The sequence below is a fragment of the Periplaneta americana genome, chromosome 14 (genome assembly GCF_040183065.1).
Source record: "Periplaneta americana isolate PAMFEO1 chromosome 14, P.americana_PAMFEO1_priV1, whole genome shotgun sequence".
Classification (NCBI taxonomy): domain Eukaryota; kingdom Metazoa; phylum Arthropoda; class Insecta; order Blattodea; family Blattidae; genus Periplaneta; species Periplaneta americana.
Genome location: NC_091130.1, coordinates 86,732,833 through 86,744,803, shown reverse-complemented (window position 1 = coordinate 86,744,803; position 11,971 = coordinate 86,732,833). Strand labels below are relative to the sequence as shown.

The following is an 11,971-nucleotide window of genomic DNA, read 5'->3' as shown; positions in this document are numbered from 1 at the left end:
TCTATACCTGCATCTTACCACACTGTTAAAAGAATAACAAGATCAGAACATGACAATGTGGTAACAAAAATCGGAATGATTCTAAAGCAAATGAAAAAATTGCAATAGGCCATCCGGCATCCGCTCCACGATGGAGGAAAATCCTCAGAAGAAACCAACTAATCAGACCAAATGGGGGATCCAAACTACCCTCGAGTGCAGCTCTGAATTTGCAGGCCAACGAGTCTACCGACTAAGCTACATTGGTGGCTCCACTAAAAATATGAAGTACATGGCACTCAGATTATTAAATTGACAAACCTAAACAATTATTCATCAGTTAAGCTATAAAATATAATACATAGCAAGCAAGTTCATTCAATTTAAAAGTATAAACAATTCAATCAGTTGAAATATACAGAAATTGATAATAAATATGATGCAAATTACTTCACATTACAAGCATAAACAATTTATTACTTGTGGTATACAGCCTACTATTTAATTTACAGCACATACAATTCATCAGTTAAGCTATAGGCCTACAGTCTACTATTCAATTTACAGCATATATAATTCATCAATTAAGCGAAACAAAAATATAGTACAATACATAGTAAAAATAATACACCTAATTTAATAACTGAACTTCTATGAAAATCTACAGTGGCAGTACTCATATTATCACAGGCCATGATTGTCTCAAATATTTACAAAGAACTGATATTTCAGAATCTTCCCATGCCATTTCTGAAATCTCAATGAAGATATGGATCATTGTCTTGACTGTTTAACTTTACACAGCTTTCAATCATCTGGTTAAATATTGGAGTGCAAGATAACAAATGACATCAACTGCTGAACACTTGGTATCAATCAACCAACAACTTCATTACATTAAAGGGGGAAAAAAACTGAAAGAATTGTATATAGACACAACACATAAGACAAGGCCGCTTCAGAACAGTAATTGGCAAGGCTCTGTTGTCTTAGGATTCTTATGTAGATTCAATTTCACCTGAAAGAAAAAAGTAGCATCTATAAGTATGCCTAATTATGAGAAATAAGAGAAACGGTTGCAATAGTAGTAGTAGTAGTAGTAGTAGTAGTAGTAGTAGTAGTAGTAGTAGTAGTAGTAGTAGTAGTAGTAGTAGTAGTAATGATAATAATAATAATAATAATGACTGTAAAGTATGGAAATTAATATTGCAATGTAATATCAAAAGGTGATTTCACACCATCAACTCTTATCATTTAGTACAACAAATCTATTATATTTAGTTGCAATCACCAGTAGCTGTTCTTTCCTCCATTTTGTTGTTGGCTGATTTTTCACAAGTCTGCTATGATATGCAGCACTATCCATGACAATAACGCATTGCCCTAATGTTCTCAGGTCAACAACAGTGTTTGCACCCACTTCTCAACTACAGGGCTATTCATAGCACTATGGTAATCCTGACTTTTCTTTCAATTGCATGAAAAAATTAAATCAGCACCTACAATAAAAATTATACCTGGGCATCTAATTACGTCACATGAATTCACAGCATTTAAATAAAGAAAATAAAACATAACATAACATAACATGACATGAGATCCTCTTTGGTGAAAGGCTTTCCCACGTTTTTATTTAGTCACCAATTTTTATATTTTTGTACCCTGATTAAAAAAATTACTCTTGCCAAATTTATGTAAAATATAAATCAATATAACTTACAGAGTATAAATCCACATTTCGTTCCGGCATCTAATCTTCCACCCTCATTTGTTGGTCTACGAATAATACCATTCATGTCACTGGAAACTTCACCTGGTTTATTTCATGAATAAGTGGGTGATCCTACTTAAAAAAACAGAGAGAGAAAAGCAATTCACATTGACACTCTAAGAGACACAAAAATTTTAAAGACAGGAAAACCGTTCAAGAATTTTATAACTAACCTCTAGTTATAATATGAAACTATTAATTGCAAAACATGTTGTTCCCACCTGAATTCATTACTAGTAGCCTATATTAATTGCAATTTCATATTCCACATAAATGTTAACCTATTTTTTAGTAAAAAATTCAATCACTCAATGTCTCACAATACATTGAAATTTACCATTCATAAAAATCCAAGTCTCATCCAAGAATACTACGGGTTTAGGGTTCTCACGCTCCACATTTCTTATATATTCTCTTAAAAACGAATAACATCACTTTCTCGTACATGTGTATAAGGATCTCCTTTGCTCCATAGAAATTTCATCTCTTTCAAAATTTTTTTCACCGATGATAAGGATACTCTAAATAAATATGTTTCATAATCATCATTCATATGTTCCAGAACTTTTGCTGCTGTTAGTACTTCCCCTGTAACAATAAATGAAAATTATGCCATATTTTTATACATATGACTAATATCAGAATTACATTGCATAAATCAACACAATAATTCCTGTAACTTCCCTACCTTTATGTAACTTGTCATAAATAAATCTCGCAATTGCATCTTTCGTAAAATCATCAGCATCAATCACTGGATGTTTACGTAGTCTATGTTTTCCTGGTGTCACAAGTGGGGTCCCCTTCTGTGAATTTGTTATCACTTTCGTGGCTGTAGTAAAGCCAAGCTGTAATAACAAACAATAACACAACACTTCTAAAAATTGTTATATCATAAAATTCATGCATGATACCAACATTTACAGCTATATGAATAGAAAATGATCAACATGTTAGGTTGGGTCTACGATAGGTTTAAGTAGGCTAATATTTAGGTAATTCTCCAGAAAAGCTACATCAAAGAAGGCATAATTTTATTTTGTTTAATTGATTTCTGTGATATTTACATAGTGAGGAACACGTGGTTTTAGTGCACAGCCACAAATACTTTCAGCACAAAAATCCTTTGACACTTACCTGTATATTCTAATGCATTGTTGTAGTCCCTCCCTCAAACTTGTTACTAATTACCAATATAACATGTGAGAGGTCCAGGACGAAGAGAAATGGTTAGTTTCCCAGTGGTGCGTCCTCGTCCTCTCGAGTGTTATATCTTAACAAGTACTTTGGGTGGCGTAGCTTTTCTGAAGAAACACCATATTTAATATTACTTAGACCAGTCATGAATAAATTATTCAGCCAGAGTCAACGTTCCTATGCTTTATAGAGTATGTTATATAGTTATTATATAAAACTGAATTATTTTTAAGCACCGTAACAGGCCAACATTCATGTAATATTTGCTGCAATATCAAGTTAATAATTACAATATGACTTGTATTTTCTTCGGCCGATGTGGCATGTAAATTGTGATCTGAACGGTTAATTTAATACCGAAAGAGAAAACTGGAAATTTACTTTCGTGCTGTTTATTTGTTCGTCTAATTTGTAAATGTATTTAAGCTATCACCTACTGCAGTATTACAGTATCTTAAATGTATTTAGTTTGGCAATATGAAAATCACTGACTTGATTAAACATCTAGGCCTAACCTAAAAATTTGTTTTGTTTGACCACAATCATGAAATTATTAGTGCAAACTCCTAAAACTGAATACCACTTTGAAATGTATGCTTAAGAATACTTACTCCTAATAATTTTCCTATTCTGGTTGTAATTGCTGTCTCCGTTAGCATAATTCCTTCTTCATTATCTTCTTTCTTCAACTCATTATACATGTGAACTACAGATTTCTGAAGCGTACTCTGAATACCACACATTTTCTTCTTTGGAGGAGTCACTGCCACACTATTTCATTTTTTTGACATTGTAATAAAAATCTAAACACGAAAGAAATTCATTAAAATTTGAAATAATATTTCTATCCATTACCCACGTGCATTATCACGCCCAAGTATATTATATTTATTCGTACTTATCTGACTATTCTTGAATTATAACCACAACGCAACACATAAAATAACTATTATGTATTAATATTAATACTAATATTAATTAATTATTAATAAGTTCGAATTTCACTATCTTCCAGTAACCGGCTGAGAAATCTAGTACAATTTTAATTTCATGGAACTCCAGTACCGGCAAATATTGTCGATATTTGCCTCAGCTGCCAACATATCAGTTACAAAATCACTACCATTTATAGTATTTGTCAGTATCGAAATTCGAAACGAAGTTGGCAAAAGAAAATTCAACCTTCAAACTAGAAAATCACCATAATCCACTAGCATTTGTAGTAATGGGGGAAAAATGGTTAGGTTTCACCCTTAGGGTATCAAGTTACCTGGTCTTCCCAAATCTTATGATAGGCTATATTGTTGACAAGTCTAATGTCTTGGGTTAGCTTCTGATATCCCGACTTCCCTCGCAGAAAACCTAGCAGCTCTACTGACAGTAGAGACACGGTATTAAATGTATCGCAAAGGAAGTGTTGTTCCTTTAAACAAAAACATTTAGCTTTCGGATACGCAATACAACACGTATTCAAATAGCGGTTTCGAAATCCCGCGCGTTTTCTACCTAACAAATGGCGGCTTTCTGCTGCTTCAATTTGGGAACATATTTCTCACTTCTCCGCTACGGCGTGGTAGGGGCTCGGGATGCACTTGATGGCGAGGAATTGTGGAATGGACGCGATTGTTGTGTGTAGAGAGCGAGCGCGAAATTTAAATATTGAATAATTATTATTTGTGTTGTGTTGCGCATCTTGTGTTGAGTGATTATTTAGTGTTTAGTGTGTTAAATAACATAGTAATTAAGTTATATATACTGTTTCTTCTTCCGTTTATTGTTTTACTAGCTGTACCCGTGCTCTCCGCTGCACTTATTAGAAATAAACATAAAGTAATTACATAATTAAAATAGAACATTGGGTCCAGGGAACATTCGTCTTTGATAGAAGAATGAATAGTTTAATATGCTACTTAATTTAAATTGTATTTAAATAATTAAAATGCTATCATTTTGGACCAGAGACCACTCATTTGTGCAAATATAATTCGTTTAACATTTTTCTAAATTAGTATTGAATGCATCCTTTAATAAATCACTCCAAATTAATATAGTTGATTTTGTAAAAATGTAAGAATTCACGATCTCCTATGCATTACTGCCAAAGAATTAATAAATTTGTTTTTCTTCCTACTAAAAAACTTTAATATTTTGCACATAGCAGTTACGGAACAACGACACTATAATCTGAGGCTGCGGTGGAAATGTATTGTATTGTTATTTTAAAACTCTTGTATATCCTTAAATATCAGTCCTATTAAAATTTTGCCTGGAATAAAACTTATCGGAAATCATTTTTAAAGAAACTTTTGTTATGTAACATTTTTCACAAAAATCAATAATAAGCGAGATATTCCGGTTTATTTAATTCAGGCCCCCTTATAAATAAAGTATTTTGAATGCTATATAGCCTAAAATCTAAGTTACAACGAACTTAATTTATATTCCAATTTTCATCGAAATCCGTTCAGCCATTATCGCGTGAAAAGGTAACAAACATCCAGACAGACAGACAGACTTAAATATCAGTCCTATCAAAATTTTGCCTGGAATAAAACTTATCGGAAATCATTTTAAAGAAACTTTTGTTATGTAACATTTTTCACAAAAATCAATAATAAGCGAGATATTTCGGTTTATTTAATTCAGGCCCCTTTATAACCCCCCTTTTAAGTAAAGTATTTTGAATGCCATATAGCCTAAAATCTAAGTTACAACGAACTTAATTTATGTTCCAATTTTCATCGAAATCCGTTCAACCATTATCGCGTGAAAAGGTAACAAACATCCAGACAAACAGACAGACAGACATACAAAAAAAAATTTCAAAAAAGCGATTTTCGGTTTCAGGATGATTAATATACATGTTAACACCAATTATTTTTGGAAAATCGAAAATTACCAGAAAAATTTCGCTTACAGATTTATTATTAGTACAGATGTATTTTAACTCGATTCAATTGAGCATAATTAAAATTTGGATTATAAACTAATGGAATGCTAAGCTAACATTATTACTGCATACTAAATCAATACACTCTCGTTGTTCGTTAATTCTCCGAGATAAACATTATTTTAAGAAATACAGGAAACGAATACACAGAATAGCCTATCACGTTTTTTGTGCATAAGAAGCTATTTTAATCTTACCTGTCCTCAATTCACTCAGAAGTTACTGTAATAGCATATAGCATTATGTCCATATAGAGAAACTACATTTTCCAATGGTGAAATAATAATTAATTACACAAATAGGTTCATTTAGCTTCCGATATTACTTCATACAAACACAGAAACATTCTCTGTAGGCTATGATTCATAGCTTTCGATTGTTCTTGACCATGGCCCCTTATAGACAAAGTCATTTGTTTTTTATTTCATTATACCGCCTTAGATGGCAGTTATTTTAATTTTAAAACTCATTTATCTCAGTAAATATCAGTCCTATCAAAATTTTTCAAAGAATAAAACTTATCGGAAATGACGTTTAAAGAAATTTTTGTTATGTGATATGTTTCACAAAAATCAATAATAAGCGAGATATTTCGATTTATTTAATTCAGTCCCCCTTATAACTCCCCTTTTAAATAACGTATTTTGAATGCCATATAGCTTAAAATCTAAGTTACAACGAACTTAATTTATATTTCAATTTTCATCGAAATCCGTTCATCCATTATCGCGTGAAAAGGTAACAAACATACAGAGAGACAGACAGACAGACATACAAACAAAAATTAAAAAAAAAAGAAGCGATTTTCGGTTTCACGGTGGTTAATTATATATGTTAGGACCAATAATTTTTGGAAAATCGAAAATTACCAGACAAATTTCGGCTACAGATTTATTATTAGTACTAGCCGTACCCGTGCGCTCCGCTGCACCCGTTAGAAATAAATATAAAGCAATTACATAATTGAAATAGGACATTTGATCCAGGGAACATTCGTGTTTGATAGAAGGATAAATCGTTTAATATATTACTTAATTTAAATTGCATCCAAATAATTAAAATGCGACCATTTTGGTCCAGAGACACTCATTTGGTGCAATGACAATTCCTTTAACATGTTTCTTAATTTTTATTACATGCAACCATAGTTTAATGAAGATTGACATCATTTAGATTTAATGTGTATATTTTATTTTACTTGTTATAGGTTTCCATTGATTTATGGTAATAACTTAATTTTAACCCTTGTTTTCTACGTATTCAGTAAATGGCGCTTGGCCCACTATGGTTCTGAACCCTTCAAATAACTTAAATTATATAATATAATATTACATATTATATTATATTATATTATATTATATTATATTATATTATATCAGAAGTTACTGTAAAAACATTATAGCATTATGTCCATCTAGGGAAACTACACTTTCCAATGGTGAAATAATAATTAATTATACAAATCGGTTAATTTAGCTTCCGATATTACTTCATACAAACACAGAAACATTCTCTGTAGGCTATCTTTCATAGCTTTCGATTGTTGCTGTCCAAGGCCCCTTATAGACGAAGTCATTTGTTTTTTAAATCGTTACACGGCCTTAGATGGCAGTTATTTTAATTTTAAAACTCATTTATCTCATTAAATATCAGTCCTATCAAAATTTTTCAAGGAATAAAACTTATCGCAAATTATTTTCAAAGAAACCTTTGCTATGTAACATTTTTCACAAAAATCAATAATAAGAGAGATATTTCAATTTATTTAATTCAGGCCCACTTATAACCCCCCTTTTAAATAATGTATTTTGAATGCCATATAGCCTAAAATCTAAGTTACAACGAATTTAATTTATATTCCAATTTTCATCGAAATCCGTTCATCCATTATCGCGTGAAAAGGTAACAAACATACAGACAGACAGACAGACATACAAACAAAAATTTCAAAAAAGCGATTTTTGGTTTCAGGGTGGTTAATTATATATGTTAGGACCAATTACTTTTGGAAAATCGAAAATTACCAGAAAAATTTCGGCTACAGATTTATTATTAGTATAGATAGATAAATCTTGTGATAAAAGACACTGATTCCTAACAATTGCCTCACCAATCAAGAAATCCTTATGGAGGAAACAAATAATTATCCATAACAAATAAACTATCAGACTCCAATTGAAGAAGATACTTCAAACTTAACTCTTCACAGAGGCCCACGAACGAAAACGTACACCTTAAAAAAAGGTATGTTACATAAAGTCAAGCAATCAAAAAAGTCTTCAGCTAAGAAAGAATTAATCAATCCAAACAGATCACTTGAAGTACGTAACTTACCAATATTTCAAAATACTCCACATTCGGTTACATCAACACCACAACCTGCAGCACCAACTTCAGGAACATCAGGTATGAATCAAGATGATAAACTCAAGATACTATAATCTTCATATTCAAAAGAACTTATTTCGATTCCTACAAATAATTATTTTGACCCACTTTCCCAGCTAAATGGTGATAATGTAGAAAATATGGAAACTAACTATGTATTCTCGCACGATCCTTGTGGAAATGATGAATCTCAAAAAGAGGTGCTAGATGCTACTCCTAAAGTAACAACTGCTAGATTTCCGCCAATCGTTGTTCCTATACTTCCTAAATGTCCTAACTATTTTCAGTACCAGCGGGACTTGGAGAAAGAGTTAGGCTTTCCTATAAGAATAATATACAATCAATCACAAGGAACAAAGTTTCATATTTCATCAGAAGAATTTCCATTATGTAAGAAGTTTCCGATAAGCAAGTTATAATCTTAGTATCTATACTAATAATAATCTGTAGCCGAAATTTTTCTGGTAATTTTCGATTTTCCAAAAATAATTGGTCCTAACATGTATAATTAACCATCCTGAAACCGAAAATCGCTTTTTTGAAATGTTTGTATGTCTGTCTGTCTGTATGTTTGTTACCTTTTCACGCGATAATGGATGAACGGATTTCGATGAAAATTGGAATATAAATTAAGTTCGTTGTAACTTAGATTTTAGGCTATATGACATTCAAAATACATTATTTAAAAGGGGGGTTATAAGGGGACCTGAATTAAATAAATCGAAATATCTCGCTTATTATTGATTTTCGTGAAAAATATTACATAGCAAAAGTTTCTTTAAAACTAATTTGCGATATGTTTTATTCTGTGAAAAAGTTTAATAGGACTGATATTTAATGAGATAAATGAGTTTTAAAATTAAAATAACTGCCATCTAAGGCCGTGTAATGAATTAACAAACAAATGACTTCGTATATAAGGGGCCTTGGACAGCAACAATCGAAAGCTATGAAAGATAGCCTACAGAGAATGTTTCTGTGTTTGTATGAAGTAATATCGGAAGCTAAATTAACCGATTTGTATAATTAATTATTATTTCATCATTGGAAAGTGTAGTTTCTCTAGATGGACATAATGCTATAACGTTATTACAGTAACTTCTGATATAATATAATATAATATAATATAATATAATATAATATAATATAATATAATATAATATAATATAATATGATATGATATGATATGATATGATATGATATGATATGATATGATATGATATGATATGATATAATATGATATAATATAATATAATATAATATAATATAATATACTATAATATAATATAATATAATATAATATAATATAATATAATATAATATAATATAATATAATATAATATAATATAATATATGTATAATATAATTTAACTTATTTGAAGGGTTCAGAACCATAGACACTCATTCTACCTCACTTCGATTATTGCGACGTTTTGTTCAGTGATCTCAGGATTGATTCCGCCCAGAAACTACAGCGTGTTCATAACGCGTGCGTCCGCTTCATTTGTAATGTTCGATACTATGATCATATCTCACCTTCTTTCGAGAAGTTATCATGGCTTAGGTTACATGAGCGGAGAAATCTGCACTCACTTTCTCTCCTATATCGAATTATGCACACTTCATCCCCCTGTTATTTATTCGCTATCATAATATTAATACTCGATCACAACGCGATAACACGCTAGAAATTCCACTTCACACATCATCTCTGTATTCCTCATCTTTCATTGTTGCTACCTCTCGTCACTGGAACTCTCTGCCACCTGAAGTCAAGGGCTGCCGAACATTGAAATCTTTCAAATCCAAGTTAGAAAATTATCTTATGACGAGTTGCCAAACTAACTTACTATTATGTGTTGTATTGCATGTTTCCATGTATTCACATTTTTTTTATGTTCTAGTGATATTTAACTTATTTTATATTTTTGTTTTCATATTTTCCGATAATGATATCTATATCTCTAATGTGATAATTTGAGCTATATATAAACATAATTTTCCTTACTGTGTATACTTAAAAATATTGTATTCATTTTATGCTTTGTACTGCACTATTTTATTACTACTATTAGTATTATTATTACTATTAGGCCTGTTATTATTATTTTATTTATTAATATTATTATTATTATTATTATCATCATCATCATTATTATTATCATTACTAATGTTATTCATTATTATTATTATTATTATTATTATCATCATCAATAATTATCTTATTTTTTATACTTTGTAGGCCTCATTTATTTTTGACCTGCTGTTCACATTTTATTATGCTTTTTTCTTTCCTTCTCTATGTTATATATTATGTCTGATTTCCTCTTACTTGTTGTTTACATTTTATTATTATTATTATTATTATTATTATTATTATTATTATTATTATTATTATTATTATTATTATCTTATTCAGTTTTGTGTGTACTTTGTAAATTTGTGGTGTTTCTGTAACGCAGTTTTTACTCCTGGTTGAGTGTTAGAGAAGGCCGTATGGCCTTAACTCTGCCAGGTTAAATAAATCATCATCATCATCATCATCATTATTATTATTATTATTATTATTATTATTATTATAGTGGGCCAAGCGCCATTTACTGAATACGTAGAAAACAAGGGTTAAAATTAAGTTATTACCATAATTCAATGGAAACCTATAACAAGTAAAATAAAGTATGGTATACACATTAAATCTAAATGATGTCAATCTTCATTAAATAGTAATAATAATAATAATAATAATAATAATAATAATAATAATAATAATAATAATGATTTATGGTTGCATGTAATAAAAATTAAGAAACATGTTAAAGGAAGTGTCGTTGTACCAAATGAGTGTCTCTGGAACAAAATGATCGCATTTTAATTATTTGGATGCAATTTAAATTAAGTAACATATTAAACGATTTATCCTTCTATCAAACACGAATGTTCCCTGGATCAAATTTCCTATTTTAATTATGTAATTACTTTATATTTACTTCTAACGGGTGCAGCGGAGCGCACTGGTACGGCTAGTATAGAATAAATTAAGAGAAGACTACTCTAACAACATGCCATCGAAATGATCACGTGAACTATTGTTAACATATGTATTTTATATATTTTATCCTTAAGTTGTGTTTTATGTAGTTTTATTAACAGCATCCATAATGTTCATGAATGTTCCAATCCCACAGTTATGCAGACCTATTTAAATGTAACAGGCATTCGCATTTGAAAATAGTACACATGTACTGAAAACGTTAATGCTATAAATGTAATACTAGATAAGCATAGACTGTTTAATTTATTCTCTATACTAAGATTATAACTTGCTTATCGGAAACTTCTTACATAATGAAATTAGTAAACGCTAGTCAAGCTAAAATACTCAATTCTTTTGTGAACACAAAAGTAAAAATACTCAAAACCAAGGCTAACATCTGGTTCAACACACAATGCCTGACAAATAGAGTCACACCGAAATATGCTAGAATAAAGAACAAACACTGTTCATTCCCCTCATGGAAATCCAATATCCAATACCAACAATTACATGTGCGTAATGAAATAAAATTTCTGCACAAAAAGAAAGAATACTTAAACAGAAAATTATATAACATTAACTTACAATTGGGAAATTATTTTGATCAGACATGGAATCAAATCTATATGAGTAAATCAGAGAAAATCAACAA

General features: G+C 30.3%; 1 long non-coding RNA gene across 1 annotated transcript; it reads right to left on the bottom strand.

Annotated features, from left to right (window-relative positions):
* Positions 1-1,562: 1,562 nt before the first annotated feature.
* On the bottom strand, positions 1,563-4,207 carry LOC138714004 (uncharacterized). The gene is made up of 4 exons (XR_011336029.1): positions 3,559-4,207; positions 2,439-2,598; positions 2,088-2,338; positions 1,563-1,825 (listed from the first exon to the last, which is right to left on the bottom strand). It is a non-coding gene; the product is annotated as an uncharacterized lncRNA (long non-coding RNA).
* Positions 4,208-11,971: the final 7,764 nt, after the last annotated feature.